We start from the raw sequence: 25085 nt of genomic DNA, 5'->3' as shown, positions 1-25085 counted from the left end.
AGTCCCAGAAAATGTAACGGGCTGCAAGGTCAACTACAAAGGAGAAGCCTTGACTTGGAGCCGGACGGATGAGAGATGATGGACTAATTGGGAAAGTGGGGAGTAATCTGACGTTGCTCTCTGCACCTGAGTTTTATTTTGCTTACGTGCTGCTAATGAGCCGAAAGTCCAAGGTTGGGAAAGAATGCCAACCAATCGGAGGGACTATGGAGCAACATGCTATACTATGTTGCATAAGCCAATCAGCTACCATTTATTCTGCTATACTTTGTATTATACGTATTTAGAGGTGGTTCAGGGTGTTCCTATCAGATAAGGGGCATCCAGTAGAAATACTAATACTTATATGCTACATAGGCACGTATGTTCCCTTAACTAATCCCTCCCTTCAATAGGTTTTACAGTTTGCCACATATGGTGACGTCACAGCTGACGTACATTGAGGTATAAGACCTTAGTGTAATCATGTTTGGGTGTGAGTGCGTGGACTACAGCTTGCTGCTCGCCAGATTGCCCTAGTTTATTTTATGCTGATAATAAAGTAGTACTTTGCCATATTCTTTGAGTCTGCCAGTTTTTTTGGTCTGAGATCATTATTGGTAATTCCATCTAGCACACAAGACGCTTCAAGGTGCTAGCGCACACATGCATGCACAGTGGCATGGCCCATGGGGCCGAGTTAGTTGCAGTTCCCCTAAATCTGATACCTGCCCTGTGGACAGCAGTGCAGAGGATTTTCTGGCCGTGCCCACTGGACCAAGGTCTGCTGCAGGCAACCAGGGCTAGTGCCAGGGCCCCTGCCACTAACTGGTAGCAGTGTTTCAGGGATGACTGCCCTGGGACAGCAGCGCAGTGGGGCTGGTGGCAGTGTCCCCTGGACTGAGGTCCTGCCCTGGAAGAGCAGCAGGGCTGGCGGCAGTGTCCCCTGGACTGAGGTCCTGCTCTGGGAGAGCAGCAGGGCTGGTGGCAGTGTCCCCTGGACTGAGGTCCTGCTTTGGGAGAGCAGCAGGGCTGGTGGTCTCCTGGGACCAGGGCTTGCTCTGGGAGAGCAGCAGGGCTGGTGGCAGTGTCCCCTGGACTGAGGCCCTGCTCTGGGAGAGCAGCAAGGCTGGTGGTCCCCAGGACTGATGCCTGCTCTGGGAGAGCAGCAGGGCCGGTGCCCCCTGGGACTGAGGCCTGCTCTGGGAGAGCAGCAGGGCTGGTGCCCCCTGGGACTGAGGCCTGCACTGGGACAGCAGCAGGGCTGGAGCCCCCTGGGACTGAGGCCTGCTCTTTTACAGCAGCAGGGCTGGTGCCCCTGGGACTGAGGCTTGCTCTGGGAGAGCAGCAGGGCTGGTGCCCTCTGGGACCAATGCTTGCTCTGGGAGAGCAGCTGATTTGTTGGTCCCCTGGGACCGAGCTGGGGAGCAGCAGGGCAGGTGGTCCCCTAGGATCGAGGCTTGCTCTGGTAGAGCAGCAGGGCTGGTGGTCCCCTGGGACTGAGGCCTGCTCTGGGAGAGCAGAGGAGCTGGTGCCCCTCTGGGACTCAGGGCCTGCTTTGGGAGAGCATCAGTCTGGCCACAAAAGTGATGGGTGGAAGGTTTCGAATGAATCTAAACCACTGGCAATTGTTCTGGGCAACCTTCCACACCACCGTTTTTTAGCCCGTCTGCGCCATAGCAAAAGGGGTCCAGCCATGTGCAAATCAGTCAGGTACTGCCACCAATGGTAGCAGCCCAGCCCGAACTGCTAGGCCAGGTCCCCTCTGCACAGAAAACCAAGCAACCCCAGACATGTTTCGGCCTTGTTGGACCTCCTCAGTGAGGTGCAGCCTGGTTCCCTGTGGCGCAGCAAGCAAGGGACCCACGTCTGGGCATACCCTCTGTCACAAGGAGAAACAAACTGACCACAAAAGTGATGGGTGGAAGGTTTTGAATTAATCTAAACCATTGGGAGAGCATCAGGACTGGTGCCCCCTGGGACTGAGGCCGGCTCTAGGACATCAGAGGAGCTGGTGGCCCCCTGGGACTCAGGTCCTGCTTTGGGAGAGCAGCAAGGCTGGTGGTCCCCAGGACTGATGCCTGCTCTGGGAGAGCAGCAGGTCTGGTGCCCCCTGGGACTGAGGCTTGCTCTGGGAGCGCAGCAGGGCTGTTGCCACCTGGACGGAGGCTTGCTCTGGGAGAGCAGCAGGGCTGGTGCCCCCTGGGACTCAGGTCCTGCTTTGGGAGAGCAGCAAGGCTGGTGGTCCCCAGGACTGATGCATGCTCTGGGAGAGCAGAAGGGCTGGTGGTCCCCTGGGACTGAGGTCCTGCTTTGGGAGAGCAGCGGGGGTGGTGCCCCTGGGACTGAGGCCTGCTCTGGGAGAGCAGCAGGGCTGGTTCCCCCTGGGACTGAGGCGTGCTGTGGGAGAGCAGCAGGGCTGGTGCCCCATGGGACCAAGGCTTGCTCTGGGAGAGCAGCGGGGATGTTGGTCCCCTGGGACCGAGCTGGGGAGCAGCAGGGTAGGTGGTCCCCTAGGATCGAGGCTTGCTCTGGAAGAGCAGCAGGGCTGGTGGTCCCTTGGGGCCGAGGCTTGCTCTGCGAGAGCAGTAGGGCAGGTGGTCTCTGGACTAAGGCTTGCTCTGGGAGAGCAGCAGAGCTGGTGCCCCCTGGGACTGATGGTTGCTCTGGGAGAGCAGAGGAGCTGGTGGCCCCCTGGGACTCCGGTCCTGCTTTGGGAAAGCATCAGGACTGGTGCCCCTGGGACTGAGGCCTGCTCTAGGACAGCAGAGGAGCTGGTGGCCCCCTGGGATTCAGGTCCGGCTTTGGGGGAGCAGCAAGTCTGGTGGTCCCCAGGACTGATGCCTGCTCTGGGAGAGCAGCAGGGCTGGTGCCCCCTGGGACTGAGGCTTGCTCTGGGAGAGCAGCAGGGCTGGTGCCCCCTGGGACCAAGGCTTGCTCTGGGAGAGCAGCAGGTATGTTGGTCCCCTGGGACCGAGCTGGGGAGCAGCAGGGCAGGTGGTCCCCTGGACTGAGGCTTTCTCTGGGAGAGCAGCAGGGCTGGTGGTCGCTTGGGGCCGAGGCTTGCTCTGGGAGAGCAGAAGGGCTGGTGGTCCCCAGGACTGATGCCTGCTCTGGGAGACCAGCAGGACTGGTGGTCCCTCGGACCGAGGCCTGCTGTGGACGGGACAGGGCTAGTGCCCCTCGGGACCTAGTCTTTCTCTGGGAGTGCAGAAGGGCTGGTGGCAGTGTCCCCAGGACTGATGTCTGCTCTGGGAGACCAGCAGGATGGGTGGCCCCCTGGGAATGAGGTTTGCTCTAGGAGAGCAGCAGGACTGGTGCCCCCTGGGATTCAGGTCCTGCTCTGGGAGAGCAGCAGGGCTGGTGCCCCCTGGGACTGAGGCTTGCTCTGGGAGAGCAGCAGGGATGTTGGTCCCCTGGGACCGAGCTGGGGAGCAGCAGGGCAGGTGGTCCCCTGGACTGAGGCGTGCTCTGGGAGAGCAGCAGGGATGGTGGTCCCTTGGGGCCGAGGCTTGCTCTTGGAGAGCAGCTGGGCAGGTGGTCCCTGGACTGAGGCTTGCTCTGGGAGAGGAGCAGAGCTTATGGCCCCCTGGGACTGAGGCCTGCTTTGGGAGAGCAACAGGACTGGTGCCCCCTGGGACTGAGGCCTGCTCTAGGACAGCAAGGAGCTGGTGGCCCCCTGGGATTCAGGTCCTGCTTTGGGAGAGCAGCAAGGCTGATGGTCCCCAGGACTGATGTCTGCTCTGGGAGAGCAGAAGGGCTGGTGGCCCCCTGGGACTGAGGTCCTGCTTTGGGAGAGCAGCGGGGGTGGTGCCCCCTGGGACTGAGGCCTGCTCTGGGAGAGCAGCAGGACTGGTGGTCCCTCGGACCGAGGCCTGCTGTGGACGGGACAGGGCTAGTGCCCCTCGGGACCGAGGCTTGCTCTAGGAGAGCAGCAGGGCTGGTGGTCCCCGGGTCTGATGCCTGCTCTCCGACAGCAGCAGGACTGGTGCCCCCGGGGGCGAGGTTCTGCTCTGGGAGAGCAGCAGGGCTGGTGCCCTCCGGGACCGAGGCTTGCTCTGGGAGAGCAGCAGGACTGGTGCCCACCTGGGGGGAGGTCCTGCTTTGGGAGAGCAGCAGGGCTGGTGCCCCTGGGACTGAGGCCTGCTCTAGGAGAGCAGCAGAGCTTGTGCCCCCTGGGACTGGGGCCTGCTCTGGGAGAGCAGAGGAGCTGGTGGGCCCCTGGGACCGAGGCTTGCTCTGGGAGAGCAGCAGGACTGGTGCCCCCCTGGGGAGAGGTCCTGCTTTGGGAGAGCAGCAGGGCTGGTGCCCCCTGGACTGATGCCTACTCTGGGAGAGCAGCAGGGCTGTTGCCCCTGGGACTGATGCCTGCTCTAGGAGAGCAGCAGGACTGGTGCCCCCCTGGGAGGAGGTCCTGCTTTGGGAGAGCAGCAAGGCTAGTGGTCCCCAGGACTGATGCCTGCTCTGGGAGAGCAGCAGGTCTGGTGCCCCCTGGGACTCAGGTCCTGCTTTGGGAGAGCAGCAAGGCTGGTGGTCCCCAGGACTGATGCCTGCTCTGGGAGAGCAGCAGGTCTGGTGCCCCCTGGGACTGAGGCTTTCTCTGGGAGAGCAGCAGGGCTGGTTCCCTCCGGGACCGAGGCTTGCTCTGGGAGAGCAGCAGGACTGGTGCCCCCCTGGGGGAGGTCCTGCTTTGGGAGAGCCGCGGGGCTGGTGCCCCTGGGACTGAGGCCTGTTCTAGGAGAGCAGCAGGGCTGGCCTGGCGCCCCCCTGGCCCGAGGCTTGCTCTGGGCGGGACGGGCCCGCTGATTGCGTTAAGCTGAGAGAGACACTGATGAGGAAAGTCATGAACTCTATGAAACGGGGAAGACTTTGGCGCGTGTTTATAATCCGGCCCCGCCAAGGAAGGGAAGTCATGGGCGAGGAGGGGCGGGGGAAAGAGTCCGGGAAGGAGCGATGAGGCTCTAAAGGAGAGAGGGGAGAGAGAGGGGAGAGAGCGGGGCAGTGCGCTGCACCCCAACCCTAACCCACTGCGCTATCTGACAGGTAATCGCAGCCGTGGATCCGCTCTGTGATGGCTGCACGCATTCCGGATGCGCACATGGTTGTGTACGGTCCCTCCCTCTGTCATGTCAAGTCGTGTTACTGGGATTGGTGCAGCGCACTTGTGGTATTTGCACGGCCCCCAGACGGACTGGTGGGTCTGAAAGTGAGGGGGGCGGGCTAGGATGATCAGGAGAGAGGGGACATGCAGGGCAGCTGTGCCGTCTCATACTCTCTCTCCAACCCCCTTCTCTTTCCCTCTCTTCCCCCAGTCCAACAGGCCTCCGAGAGGGGACAATCTCTCACGCACACTCACGGCCAGCGGCCCTGCACCCTGAGGCGCTCGCTGTGAGCGCACACACACAGGCTGTTTGCTGCGGGTCGTGGGGAATGTGTCTGGTGCATTCCACTAGGACTGGCGCCACACAGAACAACTTCTAGCCGACTTGGTGTACAAGCCGAAACACTAGAATGCGCCCCTCTGACTGGCACACGTCACTCCCAAGCAACACCTCTGTGTCACGTGACAAAACCCTCCTCACTATCAATAAATCGTTGCTAAACAAATGAAGCTGGTTTCGTTGCATTGTAATTCAAGTACTTTGCAGAAGAATTCTAATGTGAAAACACAGCTGTTGCTGCCCAAGTTAAGGGTTTTTTCTGTCACCAGCTCTTCTGGAAGGCATTGCCTAAATGCCGTTTCAAACTGTCCATACTGGCACAATGCCATGTGACCTGCCTGCAGCGGTCTGAGGGTCAACGGACCACTGGCCCTGTGTTGCAGGTGTTCTGTTCGAACCGCCCCACTTTTATTTTGCAAGGGGAAACACTACACTAACCATATGAATTATTTTCTGATAAAAGGTTATCATTCTAAGATGGACAGTCTGGTACACTCCTATTGTACTCTCTCAAAATACGTGAGAGAGGTAAAGGGGACAAATAGCACCAGTGAGTGTTCCTGTCTGATTTGCATTAAATCACAGAACATTTTGGTAAAATAACAATGAACTGTGAAAACAAGGACATAATATGAGGCAGGGTAACCAAAAAGGAAACACACCAAACACAGGTTACAAAGGAACATACAAAGCACTTTATTTTATACTGAATCCAGTTACAAAAGAACAGAACAAAATTCAGATAGCTATCGACCCTCAGTACAACACAGCGAACTCCGGCGTGGTTCGGTGTGCTCAGTGAGTGCAAATATTCATTGAAACAGTCAGGCTTTTATACATTTCTCCAGCCTGTTGTCCAGCCTTTCCTCAGGTTAACCATTCCATAAATAAGTTACTGCTCTAGGGTCCCTTGCCAGGTCAAATCTAGTTCATCTTAGGTTTATACATTAACAAGAAGAAATGGTAATAATGTATGCTCTAGGCCTAACATTACAATGCGGGACTTAATTTATACAATATAGTTAAGCAAGTGTTCTCATTCAATTATAGATCAGTTTCGGTGATACAGGTAATCCATTGCACACAGGTCAGCAGAAGGACATGGTCTCAGCTCATGACCCTAATAAGTGGCCTGCAGGCAAGTTATACATTAGCTGTACAGAGGTCATGACAATCAAGTTCTGTTCTAAATAACATAGGCTACCATTTTAGCTCACATGGTGACTTTATAGAGCAAGAAAACCTAAAATGGCGGTTTGACCCAAAATGACAGTTTACATGGTTTCTAAGGTCAGGACCTTGCAATGCAAGTTTATTCACATGTAGTTTATAAGCAGCTTGTTAGCAGCTTGGCGTAGGCCAATATACATATATTCATAGCAATAGGAGGCACGATATAATTTCTAGTTTGACAAACCCTCCTTTTGGCCTATGCCAAGTGCTAAACTACTTCTGATCTCCCTGCAAATAACTCCATGTGTCATCGTCCATACACCCTGAATAGCTGTCAGAAATATCTATCGCCATTAGATCTTTTACTAAGATCTCTTTCAGTACATACTCCTTAGAGGTTTTATCCGGGGCATACACTTTATGTCCGATTGTACCTATCGCCTGAGCGCAACATCCCCCTAGCATTGAACATATACTTGGTAGACATTGGATACAACAACAAAGAAATAGCAGAATTCCCAAAATAATCAGCAAGACTGAAAGCACTTTCCAACCCCAAGACCGCAAGAAGTCCCAGAACCAAGCGCTAAGATCCCAATTTCTCTCGGGAACATGCACTTCTGAACTAAGAATGTGCAGATTCTGTATTGCCTTAAAAATAGTTGGGGAGGAATCCGGTATGAAAACACAGCAAGCGGACCCCACTAGTTTACATACTCCACAACGTTCAGCCAGAATGACATCTAATGCCATCCGGTTCTGAAGCGCTACCAATCTGATCCCTTTCTGCTCTAAAGTCATATTATAGAGTATATCTGTGGTCCGGTTGATGGTTCTCTCCAGTACTCTCGCTAGTTTCCTGATATCCTCGGAATTCGCTATCTGCCCAAAGAATGGAAGGAATGATTTCGCTACATCTCCTAAAACCTGTGCTGGAGTGTCGCCATTATCGTCCCGCCGTGGACGAGCCTTCAAAACCTCTACAGTACTTGATATAAACACCCCAGGTAACAGGATTCCTAGATAACAAGTTCCCTGCCAATCCCTGGGCAACCATGGAAATGCTACATTACCGCAAACAAAATAGACAGGTTCGCCTGTCTTCCCCAGTCAAATTTGCAACGTTGGCACAACCTTTAAAATCTCCCATTGACCGAGTGCCATTCCTCTGTATGCAGAAAGAAACTGAATCAGGGCTATGGTTAACAGTGTAAGAAGGAGGCACGGCATCCTTATTGCCTATCGGAGCCATTTTAAAGGAAATCAAAGATTGGAAAGGACGAGACAGTCTATCATAAGGCCTAATAGAAGCAATATTGAGCTTACTCCTATTTGCAAAAAGCGAGCATCCCAGGGGAGTCAGAACACGTTTCTCAAAACTATTCAAATTAGTGCCATCAAAGTTCCCCGAGATGCTATCGTTCCATGGGCCAAAGAACAGTGCTCTAAGTGAAGCATAACAAGCAGTTGTCAAAGGTAAAGGGTGAATATACCAACCTAGCCCCTTTATCCCCATGTTGCGGTAAATGTGAGCAGACCCAACAATTAGTCTTATTAAAAATGGCATGTGTTGCATTCATTATAAGCAACAAGGTATTATTGTGATACTTCTGTCTATGCTGTGAGTCCCTAGGTGACAGAGTATGCAAATGTACAAAAGCTGTAGGAACAGTGGGTACAATTTCAGTCGGCAGCAAAGACTCTAAAGGATGAGTTTCTTCGAAATACCAAAGGCCTAAAACAGTGACTATTATAAAACCAAATATTATCATAAAAACACAGCAATACGTTTTCGGGGCCCAGGCACATTGTTCATTGTCCGAGTTGGTCACCCCTTATTTATAAGTCCAATACGAGCGGTGGCGGTAGCAGGCATTGTAGATTTTCAATTGACGACCCCAATGTTTGTTGCTGGCGACACTACGGTCGCGCGGCTTCTTAGTCCTTCCACAACCCCTAGCCAACAGAATCCCCTTCCTCAACTTTTTGGGCAAAAGCAAGCCCTTGATGATCCTTTCCTTCCTTGAATGCACAGCCAAACCGTGCCGTATGTCTATCAGATGCACAGCAAAACCGTGCCGTATGTCTATCTTCGTGGCCAGATGTTGTATCTTGTTGTGCCTGGTATTGTTTGATCCGAGAATAAGATGTCGTCACTTCCCGTTGGAAGCAACGTATCAGAGGCAAGTGAAGTTGGAACAGCAATTTCCGGGAGCAAAATTTTCAGAGATTGCGGAGACAAAATGGTAGCTTCCCCAAGCCTCACGGGCTCAGAAAGATTCTCCGACGCACTCTCAGTGCTACTCACTGCTTTGGGATCATTGGTTGCAGCGTTAGCGAGGGGTTCTGTTTCTTCTGTAACGTGTGGCACTGGGTGAGGAAGTTTCTTGACATGCATCGCGTGGATCCAATGCTTCCGGCCTGCAACACGCACCGCTGTTTGGGTGACCAGCAGGACCTGGAACGGGCCCCGCCACCGAGGTGCAAGGCAGGAAGATCGGTGAAAGGATTTGACCAAAACCCAACTTCCAGGTTGTATACTTTGGCCTGGGCCCCCTTATCGCGCTGGTAAAGCGTCTCGTACCTGGTGATAAATGAAATATAGGTTTTTAGTCAACTGGCTACAATAGTCTGAAAGCAATACATTTTCTACATTCCTCAATGCCCTAGGCTTCGGAAGACCCAGATATTGGCAGGTCTCCCCATTACCACCTCAAATGGAGAGAGCCCAGTCTTAGTTTGAGGGGTTGTACGCATGGCTAGTAACACGATCGGTAAGGCGTCCGGCCATTTTAGTTTGGTGCCGGCACACGTCTTAGCGAGCTTGTTTTTTATGATATCATTGTGTCTTTCAACAATCCGGCGCTCTGAGCATGTCTGGCCGAATGGAATCGTTTGTCAATTTGCAATGCCGTACATATCTGTAGAATTACAGCAGCGATAAAATGCGGACCATTATCCGACCAGATAACTCTCGGCAAACCGAACCGTGGGAAGAATTCCTTTAACATGGTCTTTGCAGTGGTCATGGCTGTAGCGTCTTTAACAGGGAAAGCCTCGACCCACTTACTAAAGGCGCAAATGACCACAAGGACATATTTTAGATTGTTACATCGCTCCATTTCAATAAAGTCAAAGTGAATCACTTCAAACGGGACAGAAGGAGGCCCAAAGCTACCTCTTGGAGTTGCTGTCCCCTTTCCCATATTGTGTTGTAGGCAAATCATGCAATTTTGGACATAATGCTGGGCAATTTTTGAAATCTTATCATTTACCCAGACTTTCTCTAACATTCCCGTGATCTGTTGAGCGCACACATGTGTGGGACCGTGTGCCATGGTAACCATCATTACTATATAGGCATTAGGAAGCAACCATTTCCCTTCAACCATGTCCACCCAACACCCATCATCATCGAGTTTCCCCAAGCCCTCAGCCCACCTCTTGGATTCTTCTAATGTGGCATCGGCTTGGATATCCCGTACAGACCCAACACCCTCATCCATTGCATAGGCATCTACAGTCTCCCTTGAAACATACATCTCCGTGAAGAGATCAGAGGCAGTTTGTCTAGCTATTTGATCAGCGAAAGAAATTCCCTTTCACTACATCATCTATAATCTTGCGATGTGCTGCGCACTTAATGATTGCTAACTGACTAGGGAGCGCAAGCGCTGAAAGCAATTGTACTATCAGGGAGCCATGTTGGATCTTGGTGCCATGCAAAGTTAAAAACCCTCTCTCTGACCAAAGTCTCCCAAAGTTGTGAGCCACCCCAAAGGCATACTGGCTATCAGTATATATGTTTACTGTTAGCCCTTCGGAAAGCTCACAAGCTCGAGTCAATGCTATAATCTCTGCGGCCTGTGCAGAGTTATGCGTAATTCTCTTGGTCTCCACAACCGTACTCAATGTGGTGACTGCATAAGTATACCATCCAGTAGTTTGAAGCAGGAGCCATCACAAAACAGCTCCCCTTGTGGGTTATCCAAAGGAGTGTCCCTCAAATCAACTTTGCCTTTTGTATCTTGTTCAGTATTATACAGGCAGTCATGTGACTCTTCGTCACCGCAAACAGTATTTTGCGGGAAAGGTAGGAGTTCAGCCGGATTAAGAACGCAGCACCTCCTAATTTGAATGTGGGGAGCAAACAAGATTAATTCATATCTTGTCAGTCGTGCGGAAGTGAGGTGTTGCGTTTGGGTTTTGTTCAATAGAATATCTACAGAGTGAGGCACCATCAGGGTTAAATCATGGCCTAGGACCATTCCCTCACTCTGTTTTACAGACGCAGCAGCAGCAGCGACAGCGCGCAAACATCTTGGCAAAGCGCATGCAACAGGATCAAGGGTGGAAGAGTAGTGACCGCATGGCCTATTCTTCCCTCCATGTTCCTGCGTTAATACAGCCAAAGCACATCCATCACATTCATGCACAAACAACACAAAGGCCTTCTCATAGTTCGGTGTGCCCAAAACTGGCGCCGAACATAATGCAGTCTTGAGCAACTCGAATGAATGTTGTTGCTCCGTATTCCATGGCAATGGCGAAGAAATACCCTTCTTCGTCAAGGCCAACATCGGTTTTATCACTAGTGAGAAGTTTGGGATCCATAACCTACAGTAAGAAGCCATACCTATCAAGGCTCTAACTTCCTTTTGTGTATTTGGGACAGACATGCCAGAAATGTGTTTTATTCTTTCAGGTGTCAATCTTCTTCCCTCCTTTGACAGGAGATAGCCTAAATAGGCGACCTCCTGGCAACAATATTGAAACTTTTTGAGCGAAGCTTTGTGACCATGCTTAGCTAGATGGATGAGCAACAACACAGTGCCCTCTTTACAAGAGCTCTCAGAGTCAGCGGCTAAAAGCAAATCATCAACATGTTGAAGCAACGTACAAGTAGGGGGCAATCCAAGGGTATCAAGCTGCTCTTTCAAAGCCCTACTATAAATACTAGGACTCTCAGTATAACCTTGAGGTGCACGAGTAAATGTGAATGAGCGTCCCCCTAAGGTGAACGCGAACAAGTATCTACTATCCTCATGTATAGGAATACTGAAGAAAGCATTCTTTAGGTCCACAACACTGAAGTGAGTAGCCGTAGCTGGAATCATGGTTAATATTGTCGTCACATCAGGCACAATTGGAAATTGTGGAGCGACGACTTTATTAATGGCACGTAAATCAATTATAAAACGAAATGGAATTGCATTATCACCTTTTTTGTACACGGGTAAAATCGGACTATTGCACAAACTTCCTGCAATCTCCTCAATCACCCCACGATGCACAAAATCGGAAACAATGCTCTTCAAAGCTCGCTCGCCTTCAACTGAGTTCTTATACTGTGGAATACAGGGCAGCTTAATTCCATGTTTCAAAACTATTTTAACAGGCTCAATCTGCAAAACACCGACATCATTGTCATCAACTGCCCACAAACACTCTGGTACATTACTGAATTCTGGCGGCAAAGGTCTAGTCAAGAATTGCGAAACAGAACATTGCTGTGGTGAAATCGTCAAACGCACTCCATCAGAAGAACAATGAATTACCGCATTTAATTCCTTCAACAGATTCAACCCCAGCAAATTCTCTCCACAATTCGAAGTCAAGAGAAATGGACAGTGGTCCGTAAAGGGACGCAAAGAAATAGGTACCGGTGAAGAAACCGGACAAACAACTGGTGTGCCAGAAAACCCTACAGAAACATTGGTTTGCCCATACAGTGGAATGTTTGGAACCCGAGAATGATCAATGGAGCACTTCTGTGCTCCAGTGTCTATCAAAAATTGATGTTTCCTATTTCCCACTACCATTTCAACGTAGGGACCTTTCTGATTAACGGGAATAGGTGTAGGTTCCAAACCCTGCTTCGGGCAATCCTAACGAAACAAAATATCATCAAAAGGAAGCTCTTCAGATAGATATGCAGCAGAAGGATGATCAAATATGTTTCTAGTATCCACACTCGAAGTCTGATTATCCTGTGAAAAAGGTTGCTGGGGATCCTGTGAAAACTGGCCTCTACCAGGGCCCCCTACACCCGGGCGACCTCTGGATCGTCTACCCATATTTCCAAATGTGTTATTCGACCTCTGTCGAAGGACGGGGCATTGTGTACGCCAATGACCCTCCTGGCGACAATAGGCACACTGGTTAATATTCACAGGACCCAAGGGCACATTCCCTTGTGGAACATACTGACCTCTAACCTGCGAACTACCCTCTGGGGCCTCTAACAATTTTCTGTAACAATACTTTAGTCTTCAAATCACCTTTTCTCTTCTCGACTCTATCTTTTTCATTATTGACACGGTTCTCGTAGTACTGAGCCATGTGCAGTACTTCTGATTGGGATTTCGCCTGCCAAGCGCTCTCAGAAGACATCATTTGTGACTGGATGTCAGGCAGCAATCCACGTACAAATTTGTCCACAAATAATCTTTTCCCAGACTCTGTGCCTAAGTCTTGTCCACTGAAATCCGAGAATACCTGTTCGAAACGATTAAAGAACTCGGTAGCACCCTCAGATTTTCCTTGGACACAGGCCGTAAGCTTGTCCCAAATAATTCTCTTTTTGGGAATTATAATTTTCAGTTTTGCAATGATTCTGTCAGGCAAAGTCAGTATCACCTGAGGTGGTCTCTCACCAGCTGGCCTTTCCCCATCAAGCCTAACTATGTTAGCCCATGTATCTCCCAACCCATGTACATCGTCTATAGTTCTAACTTGTTTCCACAAATCTACAGGCAGGAGTACAGGGAATAGCAAATCAATGTCGCCTAGGGTAAACACTGAGGACTGCAAAACGGACTCTATCTCTTTATAGAACACTGTCAGATTTTTCCTAATGTCAGGAACAGTTTGTCTAATAGTATTCACTTCCTGTTGTGAAAACGGGACGTGAACAAACTGCGATACATAATGTGCAGGAATGTCCACAGCAGGTGTACCTACTGCAGCATTAGCAGGAATCTCAACCTTTGGGACAAATGTCGGAGGAACCTCTCTCATAGGCAACTGAGATGTAGGCAACTCTGAACGCTTACTAAGCAACAGAGCTAAGTCGAGCGCTAAAGCAGTTGAAGAAGTGTCAAGTGAAAAAGCTCTCTTATAAATGCTCAATAACTCTGTGGGACAACTAACCTTTCTCTTTAAACATTCATCCTGCAGGTACTCTACCATTACCTGTATCACTTTCCTCTGCATTTCTAGCGTATATTGACTGTATGTGTCATATACCTCAACTGGAGTTATCGATATGTCTGAAATCCATCTAATCGCATCTTTTGTACAAATTCGCGCCTCCTCAGATGTCGATTTACGACACAGAAGAAATCGTTTCTGTACATACATACTTTCTTCTTCGTCATCCTCATTCCGTAACCTTTCCAACTCCTTTCTATACTCAAATATCCTCTCAACATGCTCATGTACCTTCTCCACAGTGTCTCTCGAAAACGCTAAAGTATTCAGGTCCCTCAACCCTTGTGGGATGTCTGCATTATTTAATTTACCCCACATTACACATAAATGAATCCCTAAACCTTCAATGAAAACATTTTTCTCAGGAAAATTATCCATATTAGAAAGTGTGGCAAGAACATTAGCTCGATCATCTCTCTCCATACAATGCTTAGCCCATGCAAACAAATCCTGTTTCTTTTCTATAGGTACAGTATTACGAGTAACAATTCTCGACCCCGCACCTTGATCAACTACAGGCGGTACCGAACTACTTGGGAGTGAGGGTGCAGGCAAATTCAATGGAGGTACTATTACTGGTGCAATGGGAAGAGGCAGAGGAGCAGGTGGAGGAACAACAACCAGAGGAATAGGAACAACAGGTTGAGCAGGAAGAGCAGGAATAACAGCAGGAAGAGGTACAGCAGGAGGAAGAGGAACATACGGAGGTGGTGCAGAGGCACCAGGCCTTCGTTCATTTAACAATTTGTCGATAAACTCATCAGAAACATGAAGATCTTTAGAAGGATAGATTTTCTGAATACCGAGTGAGAAAGCCCTGTCCATATTCCTAACCGACTCAGACTGTTTGTCCTGATCATATAACGTCGCCTTTTCAGCATTTGTTTTATGACGGCGCACATGTTTTTCCCTACTTTTAAGCTGCTGCAACGCTTCTCTTTTCCAAGTTTGCAAAACATCAAATGCTGCAGGTCTGGCCTTCTTCTTTAACAAGACTGACTCTAAATATTCAATACTAGGGATCTCAAAACTACCATTGACTGGCCACTGAAGTTCGGAGGCATGTCTGGTTTGTCTGTGCCAAATTTTATTAAATACTACACTTCCAATGCCATGCTTACAGTACATAGTACATGCCGGTGACCCCTCCTGTGGTGCCGGATGGCTAAATTCCAAAGATTGTCTATCTCTGCGGAATAATGCCCTAAAGCAGCTAGACAATTTCCCAGGCATTTCTCAAATACTCGGTGTACCTGGTCAATAATTGTGTCTGCAGATATAATGCGCCAAATTCAAATTGTCAGGGCGGTTTGACCCAAAATGACAGTTTACATGGTTTCTAAGGTCAGGACCTTGCAATGCGAGTTTATTCACATGTAGTTTATAAGCAGCTTGTTAGCAGCTTGGCGTAGGCCAATATACATATATTCATAGCAATAGGAGGCACGATATAATTTCTAGTTTGACAGAACATAGATCTCTATATTTGATAAACAAGTCTGTGATAAAAGGATTGTATGTGTGAATCAGTAAATACATCACAGACAAATGGCTTGGTGCTCACATCACTGTTCACAACACTCATCTAACGTTACAATGTTTGTAACCATGAACCATACATACACATTCAGACCGCTTATGTGTTTGGATGCCAGGATAACAATGGCACCAACATCAGCCACTCAGATGCGGGAAACAAGCTCTTTTGCTTCTTGTTTCTGGAGATTTTTAGATGAGGAGGGGCTGGGTCTCAGTGTGAGCATGCCCAACCCCAATACAGAATCATCTTTAGGGAATTAGATCTATAGACAGGAAAGAATACCCTACAGGAGACACCCAATAAAAAGGGAAAATGTACAGAAAAGATTGTAAAAGACCGGCGACAGCAATGGGCGCAAGGCCCGCAATAGCAATGGGAGCCAGGCCCACAATAGCAATGGGAGCCAGGCCCGCAATAGCAATGGGAGCCAAGCCTGTGATAGCAATGGGAGTAAGTCCCGCAATGGCAATGGCAGCAAGGTCTGCGATAGCAATGGGACCAAGGCCCGCGATAGCAATGGGAGCAAGGCCTGCGATAGCAATGGGAGCAAGGCCTGCAATAGCAATGGGAGCAAGGCCCGGGATAGCAACAGGAGCAAGGGCTGCGATAGCAATGGGAGCAAGCCCTGCAATAGCAATGGGAGCAAGGCCTGCATAGCAATGGGAGCAAGGCCTGCATAGCAATGGGAGCAAGGCCAGCGACAGCAATGGGAGCAAGGCCTGTGATAGCAATGGGAGCAAAGCCTGTGTAGCAATGGGAGCAATGCCTGCGATAGCAATGGAAGCAAGGCCCGCGATAGCAAGGGGAGCAAGGCCCGCGATAGCAATGGGAGCAAGACCCACATAGCAATGGGAGCAAGGCCCACAATAGCAACGGGAGCAAGGGCTGCGATAGCAATGGGAGCAAGGCCTGCATAGCAATGGGAGCAAGGCCTGCATAGCAATGGGAGCAAGGCCTGCATAGGAATAGGGGCAAGGCCTTTAACAGCAATGCAAGCATGGCCTGCGACAGCAATGGGAGCAAGGCCTGCAATAGGAATGGGAGCCAGGACTGCGATATCAATGGGAGCAAAGCCTGTGATAGCAATGGGAGGAAGGCCCGCAATAGCAATGGGAGCCAGGCCTGCGATAGCAATGTGAGCCAGGCCCACAATAGTAGTGGGAGCCAGGCCCGCGATAGCAATGGGAGCAAGGCCCACGATAGCAATGGCAGCCAGGGCTGCAATAGCAATGGGAGCCAGGCCCGCAATAGCAACTGGAGAAAGGGTTGCAATATCAATGGGAGGAAGGCCCGCGATAGCAATGGGAGCCAGGCCCACAATAGTAATGGGAGCCAGGCCCGCGATAGCAATGGGAGCAAGGCCCACGATAGCAATGGCAGCAAGGCCCGCGATAGCAATGGGAGTCAGGGCTGCAATAGCAAGGGGAGCAAGGCCTGCGATAGCAATGGGAGAAAGGCCCGCGATAGTAATGGGACTAAGGCCCGAGATAACAATGGGAGCCAGGCCTGCGATAGCAACTGGAGAAAGGGTTGCAATATCAATGGGAGCAAGGCCCGCGATAACAATGGGAGCCAAGCCTGCGATAGCAATGGGAGCCAGGCTCACAATAGTAATGGGAGCCAGGCCCGCGATAGCAATGGGAGCAAGGCCCGCAATACCAATGGGAGCCAGGGCTGCAATAGCAAAGGGAGCAAGGCCTGTGATACCAATGAGAGAAAGGCCTGCGATAGCAACGGGAGCAGGTCCCGCAATAGCAATGGGAGCAAGGTCTGTCATAACAATGGGAGCAAGGGCCACAATAGCGATGGGAGAAAGGCCTGCAATAGCAACGGGAGCAAGGCCTATGACAACAATGCCTGCAACATCAATGGGAGCAAGGCCTGCAACAGAAATGGGAGCAAGGCCTTTAACAGCAATGGGAGCAAGGCCTGTGATAGCGAATGGAGCAAGGCCTCCAATAGCAATGGGAGCAAGGCCTGCAATAGCAACGGGAGCAAGACCCACATAGCAATGGGAGCAAGGCCTGTGATAGCATAGGGAGCAAGGCCAGGAACAGCAATGGAAGCAAGGCCTGTCATAGCAATGGGAGAAAGGCCTGTGTAGCAATGGGAGCAAGGTCTGCATAGCAATGGGAGCCAGGCCCGCGATAGCAAGGGGAGCAAGGCCTGCGATAGCAATGGGAGCAAGGCCCGCATAGCAATGGGAGCAAGGCCTGCATAGGAATAGGAGCAAGGCCTTTAACAGCAATGGGAGCAAGGGCTGCGACAGCAATGGGAGGAAGGCCTGTAATAGGAATGGGAGCCAGTACTGCAATATCAATGGAAGCAAGGACTGCGACAGCAATGGGAGCAAGGCCTGTAATAGGAATGGGAGCCAGTACTGCAATATCAATGGAAGCAAGGCACGCAATAGCAATGGGAGCAAGACCGGCAATAGCAAGGCCTGCATAGCAATGGGAGCAAGGTCTGCGACAGCAATGGGGGCAAACCCCGAGATAACAATGGGAGCCAGGCCCACATTAGTAATGGGAGCCAGGCCTAAGACAGCAATGGAGGCAAGGCCCGCGATTGCAACGGGAGCAAGACCCACATAGCAATGGGAGCAAGGCCCGCGATAGCAATGGGAGCAAGGTCTGCGATAGCAATGGGAGCAAGGCCCGCGATAGCAATGGGAGCAAGGTCTGCGATAGCAATGGGACCCCCTTTTAACCTCCCAATAGCATATTTAAGGTGAGATTTGCAGGCACTCCTCTCGCACGTACATTCCCTCGTGACACTGGTGATCTTGCGCAATTCTGAATCTGAACTGCGTTGGCCCTTTGTGGTGTGTATGGGTAGGGGGTGGATGAGGCACTGGGCCTGGCAGAGGTCAAACATCTGACGCCCCACATCATTACATTCCCGTCAAGTTTGTGGGCCATCATCCCAACAATATCGCCCAAACAAAACGGCCTTCGTGCTTTTGGTAATACACCATTTCTCCCATAAAACGCTCTACAGTCCTGATGCTTTTCCAATCCTGTACTTTTCTTTGCATTCTGGGTCTTGTAGTCCTGTATTTAAGAGCTCCCACGTTTCCTGGTGTCATGCGTGGGAAAGTCATCCAGGCCTGTTTTTTTTCTTGGGTTCTGGGAATTGTAGTTTTTGTCTGTCCCATGGAATGGCTAATGTTGGTCTGCATGGAATCATGGGCAGGCCAGGCGCACTGCACAGGACAGGGTGGGGCGCCTCTCCTCACTTGGCCGGGCCGTATATTTAACATTTTTCTGGTTTTGTGGTCAGCGTTTGTTATTGCGCAACAGCTAATCAAATCTCTGCCAACTCAAGTGTATTGTTCGGGCGATAGTTCGAACAGGTCCGCGGACTCTGCTTGTCTGGCGCGGGCGCTTATAAACATCCAGAACAGGCCCCCAAATCCTCCTCCAAGGTTCCTGGAAGAGTGGGTTCCTACGTGCTCCACCCACCCGCTCAGTTTACGCACTCCTGGAAAACGCGCCGTTCCCTATCATTAGACGCGTGACCGCCTGGTCATAAAATGGTCCGAAAACATCTTTGCACCAGGCCTAAAAAATAAATACGTGTTGGTTGGGCCGAGGAACCCGCTAGGCCTGTTTTACAGTGCGTGCGAGGAGCCGGGTGGGGGGGCATATGTGTTTTTGTCTGTGTGGGTGACATTTGTGCGCACCTGAGCGCACCAAAAAAACTAAAATGACTCGGCAGCTGAAGAAACCTTGGTGATGCAGCTGTATGGGTGTCCCAGTCCTGGTCCCCCTTAAGTGGCCAGGAGCTCTCTGGAACGGGACATGTTTCCCTGTCGTCCAGGCCACCTCTTGGCGCCCTGACGTCTGCCCGAGACTGACTCTGACCCAGCCCTGATCGCCTTCTGAGCTCCGGGGATCTCTAGAACGAGCCATGTTCCCCTGTCGGCCTCGCCGCCTCTTGGTCCTTGGCAGATGACACACAGTCGCGGCACCAGGGTGGCAGGCGCTCGGGTGTGACGGTGCGCCAGGCCCCAGGCCTGGAAGGAAAGGCGGGCATGGCCAGGACAGATGCTGGTCCAGTCCTTGGCAGAGTGACAGGGGGCACACAGTCGCGGCACCAGGGTGGCAGGCGCTCGGATGTGTCTATGCGCCAGGCCCCAGTCCTGGAGGGAAAGGCGGGCATAGCCAGGACAGGTGCTGGTCCATGGCAGAGGCACAGGGGGCACACAGTCGCGGCACTAGGGTGGCAGGCGTCCGGATGTGACGGTGCGCCAGGCCTCGAAGGATATGCGGGCATAGCCAGGACAGGTGCTGCTCCTTGACAGAGGCACAGGGGGCACACAGTCGCGGCACCAGGGTGGCAGGCGTCCGGATGTGACGGTGCGCCAGGCCCCAGGCCTGGAAGGATAGGCGGGCATGGCCAGGACAGATGCTGGTCCAGTCCTTGGCAGAGTGACAGGGGGCACACAGTAGCGACACCAGGTGCGCCAGGCCCCAGGCCTGGAGGCTAGGAGGATAGGCGGGCATAGCCAGGACAGATGCTGGGTCCGTGGCGCGGGTGCATGGCGTCGAGGGTACATCCCCCGTGCTGGGGCTGGAGCTGAGGTGTCATCAGGCGCGTACAGCTGTGTCCCGCCTCACGCCTCTACCACATCCTGCCTTTCATGAACGAATCCGGAACCCCGAAACTGGACTCCCTTGGGCGTAGGCGAGCCCGCCGCCCCTGGGTGCGAATGCGGCTAAATTTAGACCTGTTTACGCGGGATGTGCGACTTCTCGCCACCACGCACCACTCTCGCGCCGTGCTAATGGATTCTGCTAATGTGTGGGCGTTCCATGATACGGTGATGTGTTCTTGGCATGTGAGATAGCTGTGGACAATGCAGGTGTGCGAGGTTCCGTCTGTTGCAACGGCTCAGAACAGGTACCTCAACCCTGACCTGCAGCACCCCGGGCAATGCAGCACTGGCACCCATGCACGTCTTAAGATGCACCCCGGCCACTGCAGCACTGGCGCCCACCCACGTCTTAAGATGCACCCCGGCCACTGCAGCACTGGCACCCACCCACGTCTTAAGATTCACCCAGCCACTGCAGTACTGGCGCCCACCCAGGTCTTAAGATTCACCCGGCCACTGCAGTACTGGCGCCCACCCACGTCTTAAGATGCACCCCGGCCACTGCAGCACTGGCGCCCACCCACGTCTTAAGATGCACCCCGGCCACTGCAGTACTGGCGCCCACCACCCAGCCACTGCAGCACTGGCGCCCACCCAGGTCTTAAGATGCACCCTGGCCACTGCAGCACTGGCGCCCACCCACGTGTTGAAATGCACCCCCAATCCCGCACTGAAGGACCCCGGCTATTGCAATACTGGCGCACACCCACGTCTTAAGATTCACCCGGCCACTGCAGCACTGGCGCCCACCCACGTCTTTAGATGCCCCCTGCAATTGCAGCACTGGCACCCCTGTTATTGCAGCACTAGCACCCATGCACGCCTTAAAAGGCACCCGAATCCCGAACTGTAGCACCCCGGCCATTGCAGTACTGGCACCAATGCACGTCTTAAAATGCACCCCAATCCCGAACTGCAACACCCCGGCCATTGCAGTACTAGCACCCATGATGCACGTCTTAAAATGCACCCCCATCCCGGACTGTAGCACCCCAGCCATTGCAGTACTGGCACCCATGATGCACGTCTTAAAATGCACCCCAATCCCTAACTGTAGCACCGCTGCCATTGAAGTACTGGCACCCATGATGCACGTCTTAAAATGCACCCCAATCCCGAACTGTAGCACCCCTGCCATTGCAGTACTAGCACCCATGATGCACGTCTTAAAATGCACCCCAATCCCGAACTGCAGCACCCCGGCCATTGCAGTACTAGCACCCATGATGCACGTCTTAAAATGCACCCCAATCCCGAACTGCAACACCCCGGCCATTGCAGTACTAGCACCCATGATGCACGTCTTAAAATGCACCCCCATCCCGGACTGTAGCACCCCTGCCATTGCAGCACTGGCACGCTTGCACGTCTTAAAATGCACCCCAATCCCGAACTGTAGCACCCCTGCCAGTGCAGTACTGGCACCCATGATGCACGTCTTAAAATGCACCCTCATCCCGGACTGTAGCACCCCTGCCACTGCGGTACTGGCACCCATGATGCATGTCTTAAAATGCACCCCAATCCCGAACTGTAGCACCCCTGCCATTGCAGTACTGGCACCAATGATGCACGTCTTAAAATGCACCCCAATCCCGAATTGTAGCACAGCTGTCATTGCAGTACGGGCACCCATGCACGTCTTAAAATGCACCCCAATCCCGAACTGTAGCACCCCTGCCAGTGCAGTACTGGCACCCATGATGCACGTCTTAAAATGCACCCCCATCCCGGACTGTAACACCCCTGCCATTGCAGTACTAGCACCCATGATGCACGTCTTAAGATTCACCCCGGCCACTGCAGCACTGGCGCCCACCCACGTGTTAAGATGCACCCCAATCCCGAACTGCAGCACCCCGGCCATTGCAGTACTGGCACCCATTCACGTCTAAAAATGCACCATAATCCCGAACTCTAGCACCCCTGCCATTGCAGTTCTGGCACCCATGATGCACTTCTTAAAATGCACTCCAATCCCGAACTGTAGCACCCCTACCATTGCAGTAATGGCACCCATGCACGTCTTAAAATGCACTGCAATCCCGAACTGTAGCACCCCTGCCATTGCAGTAATGGCACCCATGCACGTCTTAAAATGCACCCCAATTCCGAACTGCAGCACCCCTGCCATTGCAGTACTAGCACCCATGATGCACGTCTTAAAATACACCCCAATCCCTAACTGTAGCATCGCTGCCATTGCAGTACTGGCACCCATTATGCACGTCTTAAAATGCACCCCAATCCCGAACTGTAGCATCCCTGCCATTGCAGTACTGGCACCCATGATGCACGTCTTAAAATGCACACTAATCCCGAACTGTAGCACCGCTGCCATTGCAGTACTGGCACTCATGATGCACGTTTTAAAATGCACACCAATCCCGAACTGTAGCACCCCTGCCATGAGATAAGGTAGAACTGGCAGTTCCAAGAAAAGCAAGCACACATAGTTCCCAAGTTGCCCTTTGCCACATGTGCCACCTCGAACCAGTACTGGGTTAAAACTACGCCTCCCAAGATGCAATGGAAAAGCACCAGGACTGCTTGGCGGAGTCACGCATGACATAGGGGTCAGGGGAACGCAGGACTGCAGTTTATGGTTTCCAAGACAACCCCAGGAAGTTGGGGAGGCTCTAAGGCGGTCCTTCTTATACTCCGCGAGCAGAGAGCGTGCACAACGTTTCATCTGTAGTCAACCATGGGGTTTATGGTGCCACCAGGCTCACCATTTGTTAGCGAGGCTTAACCCACAGGCTGTACAATGCAGAAGGCAGATTTTCTGGCTCAGATGACAACAAATACTCGCAGTTGTAATCTAAATAAATGGTGTTTGAGCAGGTTGTTGTAAGTATGAACATTTAAATACACAGAGAAATCTCAAAATTGAACGTTAGCAAAACTACAGCTGAACTTCCAGCAGAATACAAAATCTGTAGTTGTTCCTCAAATGACAGACAGCATATAGGTTTAAAATGTAAAGTTTAGGAACATCTTGGTTGTGCATGCGGTCCAAACAGTGCTTGAGTTTTACTGAACACTCGGGCGAGCTGGCGACCAAGAATCTCAAGCACTGTCCATTTTAACTTGAAGCTAATCGCACTAGGAGCAGTAGACAGATAACCGTTGGCAGCCCAGGCTCAGTTGGTAGGTCTTGGAGCGAGCTAGAGACTAAGCATCAAATGGCAGCCCAGGTTCAGTGGTGGGTACTCTCGGGGGGAGCTGGAGACTAAGCATCCAATGGCAGCCCAGGGTCAGTAGTGGATACTCTGGGAGCGAGCTGGAGACTAAGCATCGAATGGCAGCCCAGGTTCAGCGGTGGGTAAGAGCATGCATGGGACTAAGCATCCAATGGCAGTGCAGGGTCAGTGGTGGGCACTCTCGGAGCATGCATGGGACTAAGCATCCAATGGCAGTGCAGGTTCAATGGTGGGCACTCTCGGAGAATGCGTGGGACGTGGGACTAAGCAACCAATGGCAGTGCAGTTTCAATGGTGGGCACTCTCGGAGCATGCATGGGACTAAGCATCCAATGGCAGTGTAGGTTCAATGATGGGCACTCTCGGAGCATGCGTGGGACTAAGCATCCAATGGCAGTGCAGGTTCAGTGGTGGGCACTCTCGGAGCACGCATGGGACTAAGCATCCAATGGCAGTGCAGGGTCAGTGGTGGGTACTCTCGGAGCACGCGTGGGACTAAGCATCCAATGGCAGTGTAGATTCAATGATGGGCACTCTCGGAGCATGCGTGGGACTAAGCATCCAATGGCAGTGCAGGGTCAGTGGTGGGTACTCTCGGAGCATGCGTGGGACTAAGCATCCAATGGCAGTGTAGGTTCAATGATGGGCACTCTCGGAGCATGTGTGGGACTAAGCATCCAATGGCAGTGCAGGTTCAGTGGTGGGCACTCTCGGAGCACGCGTGGGACTAAGCATCCAATGGCAGTGCAGGGTCAGTGGTGGGTATTCTCGGAGCACGCGTGGGACTAAGCATCCAATGGCAGTGCAGGGTCAGTGGTGGGTACTCTCGGAGCATGCATGGGACTAAGCATCCAATGGCAGTGTAGGTTCAATGATGGGCACTCTCGGAGCATGTGTGGGACTAAGCATCCAATGGTAGTGCAGGGTCAGTGGTGGGCACTCTCGGAGCATGCATGGGACTAAGCATCGAATGGCAGCCCAGGGTCAGTAGTGGGTACTCTGGGAGCGAGCTGGAGACTAAGCATCGAATGGCAGCCCAGGTTCAGCGGTGGGTAAGAGCATGCATGGGACTAATCATCCAATGGCAGTGCAGGGTCAGTGGTGGGCACTCTCGGAGCATGCATGGGACTAAGCCTCCAATGGCAGTGCAGGTTCAATGGTGGGCACTCTCGGAGCATGCGTGGGACGTGGGACTAAGCATCCAATGGCAGTGCAGTTTCAATGGTGGGCACTCTCGGAGCATGCATGGGACTAATCATCCAATGGCAGTGTAGGTTCAATGATGGGCACTCTCGGAGCATGCGTGGGACTAAGCATCCAATGGCAGTGCAGGTTCAGTGGTGGGCACTCTCGGAGCACGCATGGGACTAAGCATCCAATGGCAGTGCAGGGTCAGTGGTGGGTACTCTCGGAGCACGCGTGGGACTAAGCATCCAATGGCAGTGCAGGGTCAGTGGTGGGTACTCTCGGAGCATGCAAGGGACTAAGCATCCAATGACAGTGTAGGTTCAATGATGGGCACTCTCGGAGCATGTGTGGGACTAAGCATCCAATGGCAGTGCAGGGTCAATGATGGGTACTCTCGGAGCATGCAAGGGACTAAGCATCCAATGACAGTGTAGGTTCAGTGTTGTGTACTCTCGGAGCGAGCTGGAGACTAAGCATCCAATGGCAGTGTAGGTTCAGTGTTGTGTACTCTCGGAGCGAGCTGGAGACTAAGCATCCAATGGCAGTGTAGGTTCAGTGGTGGGCACTCTCAGAGCGAGCTGGAGACTAGGCATCCAATGGGCAATGCAGGTTCAGTGGTGGGCACTCTCAGAGCGAGCTGGAGACTAAGCATCCAATGGCAGTGCAGGTTCAATGGTGGGCACTCTCGG

The 25085-nt window shown here is 52.1% G+C and overlaps 1 protein-coding gene across 4 annotated transcripts in view; it reads left to right on the top strand.

Annotated features, from left to right (window-relative positions):
• Nucleotides 1–25085, top strand: part of PLEKHA6 (pleckstrin homology domain containing A6) — a 534942-nt gene that overhangs the window by 237292 nt on the left and 272565 nt on the right. The window lies entirely within an intron of this gene.

Source organism: Ambystoma mexicanum, chromosome 13, assembly GCF_040938575.1.
Source record: "Ambystoma mexicanum isolate Mex_15411 chromosome 13, UKY_AmexF1_1, whole genome shotgun sequence".
Taxonomy (NCBI): Eukaryota; Metazoa; Chordata; class Amphibia; order Caudata; family Ambystomatidae; genus Ambystoma; species Ambystoma mexicanum.
This window is presented reverse-complemented; position numbering and strand designations above follow the sequence as displayed.